The sequence below is a fragment of the Balearica regulorum genome, chromosome 10 (genome assembly GCF_011004875.1).
Source record: "Balearica regulorum gibbericeps isolate bBalReg1 chromosome 10, bBalReg1.pri, whole genome shotgun sequence".
Taxonomy (NCBI): domain Eukaryota; kingdom Metazoa; phylum Chordata; class Aves; order Gruiformes; family Gruidae; genus Balearica; species Balearica regulorum.
The window spans coordinates 10,876,712-10,886,127 of record NC_046193.1 but is presented as its reverse complement, the minus strand read 5'-3'; positions in this window follow the sequence as shown (position 1 = coordinate 10,886,127).

The window sequence follows — 9,416 nt, the reverse complement described above, 5'->3', positions numbered from 1 at the left end:
GTACGGCACCGCCGCGCCACGCCCCCGCAGAGCACCGCACCGTACCGCCCCCTGGCGGCGCGGCGGCGTCGCTCCCGCCGCCTCCGGCCGTCCCGGCAGCGCGGCCCCGCCCCTCCCCTCCGGTGCGCCCCGCCCCTCCGCCGCCGCCCGGGCGCGCGGGTGCCGCGCGGCAGGGGGCAGCAGCCGCTCGCGGAGCCCCGGCGGGGGCAGCGGCGGCGGGGGGGGGGGGGCCTGGCCCGGGATGGAGCCCCGGGATGGAGAGCCCCGGGATGGAGCCCCGGGATGGAGCCCCGGGATGGAACCCCGGGAATGAGAGCCCCGGGATGGAGAGCCCCGGGATGGAGCCCCGGGAATGAGAGCCCCGGGATGGAGAGCCCCGGGATGGAGCCCTGGGATGGAACCCCGGGAATGAGAGCCCCGGGATGGAGAGTCCCGGGATGGAGCCCCGGGATGGAGCCCCGGGATGGAGAGCCCCGGGACGGCCGTCGGCAGGATCCTGAGGCACTGATGCCTCCCCAGCACCGGCCCATTTGTGTCCTGGGGGGTGGGGGTGTGTGTGTGTGTGTGTGTGTGTGTGTCCCCATCACATCTTTGCCTGGGTCACTGCCGGCCCCTGGGGTCCATCACCCATCGCCCACCCCTGCACCGGCCCATCTAACCACCATGTCCATGACCGCAAATGAACGCATCACTTCCTCACCCCAAACTCCTCCCAGCCCGGCTGGGTATCCCCCAGAACCAACCAGTGCCAGTAAAACCCCCAAGTCCCGTATGTCAGCGAGCCCCCTCCCAGGCACCACTCTCTGCTCCTGGCACACGGGGGGCTTCACCCCGGGTGAGGTCCCCAGGCACAGTCCCATCTCCTGCAGAGAACGGCCCTGCCCCGCTCCCCCGCAGCCTGGAAATAGGGCACAGCCAGAGCAGGCGCCTGGTCCCGCACTGCGCCCTACGGCAGACATGGTGACCTGGCGTGTGGCCATGGGGACGTGGGTGCAGTGGCCACCAGGCCAGGAGCTCTCAGAGAGGACACAGCCATCCCCGGCTCTGTGCATCACTACGCCTTGATGCCCCATTCCAGGAGAACAACACTTTGGGCCACCACCCCAAGCGGCCCAAGACCCCTGCTCCCCCTCCCAGACATCAGCAGCTCCCCCCAGGCCCTGGCTGCGTTTGCCAGGGCTCCGAGCCCTTCCTGCTGCCCTGGGGATGGGGGTGGCAGCCCTGCGGCACATCGCTCCGTTCCCTCTCCCCCAGCCAGGGCTTTCTCCGTGCTCCCCTAGGGACAAAAGGAATTTTCCACCTGGCAAAGCCAGGCCTGAGAGCCCTGCACGGGGCTGACGGCAGCGAGGAGGGGGGGATCTGGTTACAGCATCCCAGCGGAGCTGGTACACATGCTCCTGCAGCCAAGCCCACCCTAGAGGTGCCCCTCGCCTGTCCTGCCCACCCCTGCCATCCCACCTGGATACGAGGATGCAGGGATGCAGAGATGGAATGGTCCACAGACACACACACACACGCCCGCACACACCCCCAGCAACGGGGGGGGGGTTTCATTTATCCAGAAACTATCAACAATCAAATCCGGCCAGCAGTTATACAATAAAAGCCAGGCTTGTGGCTGCCACAGCCCCCTGCCTGCTCCCAGCACAGCCCCTCCGGTTTTCCCAGCACTGCCGGTGAGGTAATTCTGGCTGAGCCTGGTTACTGCGGTGAGGATGGAGGATGGACCAGGAGCGAGCAGTTGCCCAGGTACCCCTGCTGCAGGCAGCGTACCGGGAATTGCCGCGGTGAGCTGACACTGGGCACATTCAGGCTGGAAAGGTGATGGGGCGCTTTGAATGGGAACTGTGGGATGCAGCTGGGGCTGAATCCTTCAGGAGCCTTTAAGGGTCTGGGCTTTGTGCCTGGTCATGATCCTTTCCAGATGCCCGGCAGGTCACAGCATGATGGAGGGCAGCCAGGGAGGGCAAACCTTCCCGCTTGTGGGTTATTACTCTTGGTATTACCTGGAGCCCGAGGGCTCCTCCCCATCCCCTGCCTCTGGCGCTGCAGCCTGCCCCGGTTTTGGCTGCAGTGTTTGCCCTGCCTCAGGGTCTGCTCGCAGCCATGTCCCCGCTCCAGGTGAGTCCCGGCTGCTCCCTGGCACGAGCCCAGCTCCTGTTTTCACTGGGATCATGGCGCTTTATTTCCATGAAGTTGGCAGCACAGGCTGTGCCGAAAGGCAAAGGCAGCTGAGGGGGATGCAGGCACCCACCTCGCACACACACACAGCGGCAGCACCCCGGCCTCTCCCTCCGCTCCGCACAGTGTGCCGGCTCTGCCAGCCGGTGGCCGGGAAGGGGCCCGGATTTCCTCTGCAAGGGCTCCTGCAAACCGTCCTGCACCCGGGTACGATGCATCGGGGGCAAAGAGCCTCTGAGGGCGTTGGGAGCCCAGGACAGATCCCTGCTGCTGAGGAATCAGCTCCGAATTGCAAGTGCCAGGTGATTTATCTCGGACAGGGAGGGTAACGAGCAAGGATATCACTGCGTCATTTGCAGGTGCCTTTTAAAGCCAAACTTGAGACCTCAGATAATGACGCTCGCATCCCTTGCCCTCAGAGCTGTGAGGACCAGGATCACCATAAGCACTTGAAAGGTTTGGTGTGTGCACGGCAGCCTCTGCCGAAGCACCGGCAGCCCCCACACATCCACTTTCTTCCGGGGCCGCGGAGGGGAAGCGTTGCACAACAGCACTCATATGATTCAAACACAAACTTGCCAGCTCCACGAACACTTATATAATTCTGCACCGCCTGGTCGTCAACACATTGCAAAACAGCAGCGGGATCAATCGTTCTACTTTTAGGTATACAAATACTATTGTACTCCTGCCAGCCCTCTCTGGGTGAAAAGTCATATGGGGAGGGAGGTGCTGCAGGGACCCCAGGCTCACGGCTCTGGGGACAACGCCGTCAGCACATCCCACGGGGACTGGGGGTGTCCATGAGTGGGATGGGGAAGCACTGGGATGTTTCTTGGGCATGCCCTTATTTCTCAATGTTCTGGCAGCCCGCCCTCCTGGAAAACCTCATTAAAAGGCTGTAGATGGGACCCTCCAACTGTATGTCTTGAGATTCCCCCCCCACCAGCATCAGCCCTGCCACCCTGCTGAGCGGAGCGGGGCCAACTGGGGAGGGGATGGTGCCCTGCCTGCGTTACAGGCAGGAGGGGCAGCCCTGTCCCGCTCCTGCAATCTCACGGCACAACGGGCAGGGTGGGAGCAGCCCCAGTCACTCAGCAGGCAGTGCCACATGCCCCTGCCTGCTCCAGGGATGTTGTCGGCAGCTCCCGCAGCTCTGCTGGAAGCTGGTCCGGCCACGTCCTCTCGGGAAGGTTTGCAGGTGGGAGAGCTGCCAGGGCTGCCACGGACCAGGGGCATCTCCGCAGCGGAGCGGGAGGGCGAGCCGCCCGAGGCATGGGGCTGTGCTCTGCCTGCTCACCCACGGCCGGGCCAGCCCGGGCTGCGGCACACATGGCAGCTGGGCGCTGCACGGGGTTGGGCGGCTGTGCTAGGGTGGCTGGTGTGCAGGATGCACCCACGTCCCTGCTCCTGAGACAGGGAGCTGGGCACACACATGGAAGGCAGGGACAGGTTTGGGCAGCTCTGCACCCCGTGCCGTGTGCATGGTCCTGAGCAAGCCAGAGCAGCTCATGGCCAGGAGCATGGCCCCACATCCAGCCCGCACCACGCACACACCAGCATCGCTTACAGGGGATCTCACCCCTCCAGCTACATCTGCTCCCTTACAGAAGCCCCAAAACAAGCGCTGGCTGCCAGCAGCAGGGAAGGGCGCTCTGCCAGGCAGGAGCAAACCCCACCGCCACCTCTTGCCGGGGACACGATGCTCTGTGTCGAGCCTGAAAACATCAGCCCCTTTGGAGCCCGAAGCGTGGAGGAGCCGAAGCCGTCGGGGTGGTGGGTGGCTCTGGCACCCGCTCTGCTCCGCCTGCCCGCAGGGCCAGGGCATCCGCAGGGCTCCTTGCACAATTCATCCTGCACAAAGCCCGCAGTGGGGCTGGCGGGGGCCCCGGCCCCTCCTGCAGCCGGGAGGAAGGAGCGGCCAGCCGCTGCCAACAGCTGCGCTTCCTGGAAACGAAGAAGACAGAAGGTCAGGAGAGTTGAGGGATGGCGGCGGGGGTGACCGGGGGGGGGGATGCTGCGGGAAGGATTGAGGCACCGCAGGTTGCAAGACGAGCAGCACACAGCCCGGCCCACCCAGCAGCTCTGCTTCAAGAAAACAAGCTCTTTGGCTTTGCACAGCAGTGCCCTGTTCTTTGTTAAGCTCTCCGCTCACGTCCTGACCTGGCAAGCCCCTCGTCGGCCTGCGTGCTGGCATGGCCAGCAGCCACAGGACAGCCCCTGCCCAGGGGCCCAGGGCAGCTCTGGAGGCTGCAATGCCACGTTGTGAGAACGGCTGTCTCAGGGGAATAATGCTTTTTCTGCCATCAGCTCAGCAGCCAAACGTCTTACCTGCGGTGTAAAACCTGGGGGCAGGCGGAAGGCATTTGCATGGTGAGAGCAAGGGGACCTGGAGTAAGGTGCTTGGTAGCGAAAGCACAGAGTGCTTCCCTTTCGAAGAGACATTGAAAACACCCTGTGGGGCTAGAGCAGCCCCTGGACTCCCACCCCAGGCCGGTGGGGACACTGCTATGGTGCAAAACCATGAAAGAAAATAGGATAGAGCCCGTGGCCCCATCCAGAGCCGGCAGCCTGGCATGGCAGACACCAGCCTGCATCGTGTGAGGCTGCCTGCCAACGTTGCTCTTTGCTGCCCACACTGTCCACGGCGTAGGGGGGCAAGGACCCTCGCACGTCCCTGCTTGCACCCCTCACCTGAGGGGTTGCCCTGGGCAGGTGGGTGGGTGCAGCAGGCCCCGGTGGGCAGGCAAGGGGTGCCGAGGTGGGGATCCCTGCCGGGGGATCAGGATGCTCAGCATGGCGGGGGCTGATGCTGGGTGCCACGCTGGGGTTTGCTCTGCCCTCGTGCAGGTGGCCGAGTCGCAGGCTGCAAGCCAAGGCTGGACGAGCGGCGGTTGCGGGACGCCCCTTAGCCAAACCTCATTTCCATACAATTCAGGGAAGGCAGCTTCGCCCCTGGCAGCTCCCAGCTGGGAACACAAGCCATTCCCAGTCCTCTCTGCCCTGCCCTGCGTGGCTCCAGGCTGCAGCACCGCTGGCAGCTGTCCAAGTGGCAGCACAGGACCCTCGTCTCCTTGCACCAGGGATGGACCCATGTGTGGGATGGATGGATGCCCTCAGTCCCACTACGGCATTACCATAAAAACAGCTTAACCTCAGTTTTATTATTGTACAGTTACACAAACTTGAACCCAGCACCGTTAGAAACAGCAGAGACAGAGCTGCTCAGCTACACGCAGCACCCGCCATCCCTGGGGCAGCCGGCACCACAGAGCCACGAGAGCACAGGGTGCCTCTGCCTCCGTTGCACTGGGAGCCACTGTGTCCCCAGCAAGGCTCGGGCCAGGAGGATGTGCTTGTGCCTCGCTGGGGCTGAGCACTTTGCAGCCCCGGGGCTGTGGGGTGAGCAGGGCACACCGCTCTCCCTTGGACAGGGGTCACAGTGACATTGGGCCCCTGCCCTGCAGGGGTGCTGCTGCCCAGCCATGAGGAAGTATTTTGCTCTTGCTTCACAAAAGCCATTTGTGTGTCTCTCCCCGCTGGCAGGGACCCAGCTCAGGGGAAGAAGTTCAGTGGCTGTTCAAGAGGCAGCATCACATGATGGGGACAGCATGGTGATGGATGTGACCGCTCCTCTGGAGAGGGACCATGGGCTGTCCTTTGCCTCTTCTTGCTTCTGCCCTGCCCAACCCCAGTGCCGGGAAACCACCTGCCAAAAGGCCTTGGCAGGTCCACAAAACCCCGCTCAGCCCCCGTCCCCATCCCCAGCGCCTGGCCATCAAAGCAGAGCTCAATTCACCGGAGAAGCTGGCACCAGCCACAGGAATGTGTTTCATCTCTGGCCAGCTGACCCGTAGTGATTCCCAGCAGCCACCCCAGTTTTGGGCTAGAAATGACCTATTTACATACGAGCTCCCTGTAACCCCAGGGCCAGTGCAGCGGCACACAGGGGAGGCGGTGGGGAAGCAGGGCTGGGGGTGCTCAGGTCCAGCCAGGCTGGAACACGTGCTGCCGCTCGCCCAGCCCCTGCAAAGCCCCCGGTGCAGGATCAGGCCCAGCACATCACAGCCGCCCTGGACAGCACGGTGATGGTCTTGTTCAGGCTGAGCTGACAGGAAAAGGTGGGTCCTCTCCGAGCATCAGGAAGCAGCGGCCAGGGAGGGGACCAGACACAGGGGAGCCGCAAGGAAGGCAGACGTGCGCTCAGCATCGTCCTCCACAGAGCAGAAGCTGCAGTGACCACAGAGCAAGACATCCCTGCAGACTGTCCCAGCTCCCACCCGGCTGTGGGGCTGCCCCTCAGAGGTGCCTCTGCCCAGGACAGAGCAGGGACCGAGGTCTGCTGCCCCTTCCCAGTGCTGCCGGGGGCACAGCCAGTGCCCAGCCAGGAGCTTACTGCCCAGGGAGCACCAGAGCTGTGGGGGGCTGTGCTTGGAGCATGTGCAGCAAGGGCAGGATTTGTCCTCGGAGGGGAAAGCACTTTCTGCAGAAGCAGAAGCACCAGTTCCCGTGGCACGCATGGCCCAGAGCCTGCTGGAGGGTTTCTCACAGGGTCACAGAGGCCAGGCTGCTTCATCACTGTCCTGCTGTCAGCCCTGGCCAGGAGGGATGTCCCCAGAGCATCTGCCTCCACTGCCAGCCTAGCACCGTCTGCCAGCAGCGGCCTGGCACCGATGGAGGAAAAAGGGGAACAGAAAACCCCTCAAGTCTCTTCCCCAGCCCGGCTGCTGCTCTCCCGTTATTCCATCACTCCATGCTCTGCCACATCTCGCCAGGCAGGCGACCCCCGGGCCCCTCGGGAACCACCCCCAGACCCATAACCTGCTCCGAGCAGCCCTGTCCTCTGAGCAGCCCAGGCGCAGGGGTGAGGGGCAGCAGGAGCCCCACTCCCAGCCCAGCATGTCTCAGGCTGGCAGTTACGCAATTGCCTTTCCACAAACACAAGGAACTGCTCGGAGGAATTTGTGCAGAACAGCATGGAAGGAAAACAAACCTGCTCTTGAACTTTGCAAGATAATATGTCATTCAGAGTGCCTTGCCTTCTTGGTCGCCCCCTCTTTAACCCTCGAGGACATGGTCTGGGCCAGGATGCCTGCGGTTTAGATCAAGGTGCAAGGGAGGGAGATTTTTCCTCCTGACATTTTGCTCTTGCAGCTTTTAAAGCAACTAATAAAAAAAGGTCATGTCTGCCCCACTCCCCCCCGCCCACTGCTGCAGGCCCAGGAAGCTCCCAACCACCTTGTTGTTGCTTTGCAGTGCTGGCACAGCCTCCGCTAATCCTCAGACAATATTGGGAAAAGGATTTTAGCAGCACAGGCCAGGGCTCAAGGTCTGTCCCTCTGCCTTCCTACAGCAGCACCCATTCCATCAGGAGTTTTTTTATCATCATCATCATCTATTCAGCTCCAAGTGCTCCAGGTCTGGCTGCTGACACAGCACTGGGCTCAGACCAGGTCTAGACCCAAGCTTACACTGCTGGCAGCATTACTGAGAGGGCAGCTCCCTGACTGTACCCAGGGCCCTGGCCGCAGGCAGCCAAACAAAGAGGACTTGTTCTGGAGGCAGCTTGCATCAGAGCAAATGCGATTGTTCTCATCGGATTTTATGAATTCCCTCCAGAGTTCCTACGTAACACAAGTACATTAGAGGACTTTATCCCTGCTAATTTCAGGCTACAAAGTCAAACGGTGTATCAGATGAATCTGCACAGGCAGGCTTACTCATATGCAGCGCCAGTGATCGGCAGCCGTGGGGCCTGCCAAGAGGCTCGTCATTAGCTCATTAGCAGAGGGCATCACATCCTAAGCAGAACCGAAAAGGAAACCTCACGTTGCAGCCGCGGCCCCTCTGTGTTCCCGGCACACTGACTCACACGCGGCACATCTCAGGGACAGCAAGCTGGAAATCTGGCTGATTGCAGCCCGAAGCACTTTGCAATTGAAAGTGCCAAGCATAAACAGCCCCATCCTCCTACCCAAGGCTTTTTACAGCCAGTGCCGGGAGCAGCTCATGTCAGCTACGCCCTGCACCACAGACTCATGAAGCAGCAATAAACAGAAAGGTAAGGATGGACAAACCTACCTCACGAGGAAGTTGCACACGTGCAGACATAAAAATAGCGAGGTGGCTGCAAGATGTAAAAATACCTATTTAATACCAACATCAGTTTGTGCCCGAACACTACGGAAAAAAGGAAAAAAAAGCAACCACAAACTAATGTTGTAAGACCAAAGATAAAAAACCCTGTTCAAAAAGTACAAAAGAGCACAGGACAGACAGACTTTGATCAGAAGAACTTGATAGCAACAGCCGGGGAACATGAAACTAAAGCTGCAACTAAAGCCGCAGGGCTATAGCCGATGGAGGAGGGTGACCTTCCACCAGCGGATCCGCAGCCTTCCGGTTAACATCCCACTTGTTCAGCACGCCTGTGGGAAGCCGAAGGATGGGCTGGGGAGATGATCCCAGCATCTCCCAGCTCCCCAAACTCTCCATTTCTACATTAACTCGCTCCTTGAACCTGGGCAACTGTAACAAGCACTGGCATCCCCACACTTACGTCAGCACTTCCACACCCAGTTCTTTCACACTATCACAGTGACTTACGAGCTTTACAAGAGGAGAAATCATTTATCTAAAAATGGTTAGATAAACAAATGTTCCTCTCAAAAGAGGAGCCAGTGGTTTGGAGTTCCTCTGTTATCTTTATTTCAGTTACTGTCCTCTCACTTTCTGATGCTTCCTTCCTATCTATTTGTCCCAAGCAAGAGTTTAAGCTGCTTAGGATACCTTTCAGGCTCTGCAGCTCTCCCCGGTCACTGCCACTACAGCTAATCCTGTAGTTTTACACGTGTTTTGGCTCATCTTAGATTAAAAAAGTAGTCAGTAGCTCTCTAGAAATGGGTTACACAGCATGAGACCTAGTTTATAAGATCCTGAAACAGGAAAAAGGTTGTTGGAGATTAAGAGACAAGGTCTCGCTTATCAAAGTCACATCATTCTGGCTGAAGGGACCTCTGCAGGTCTCTCACCCAGCCTGCTGCCACCTTTTCCCCTGTCTATGCAGGCCCTGTTGCCTCGGCCTCTCCTCAAAGGGCTGGTGCTCCAGCCCCTGGCTGGCTCGGTGGCTGTTGGAGTTGCTCATGGCTGACAGGAGGCCCAGGACAGATGTGCTGTTCCACACGCAGTCTCAGAAGCCAGGTAAGCCTTACTGGCTTTTGCATGACACCACCAGA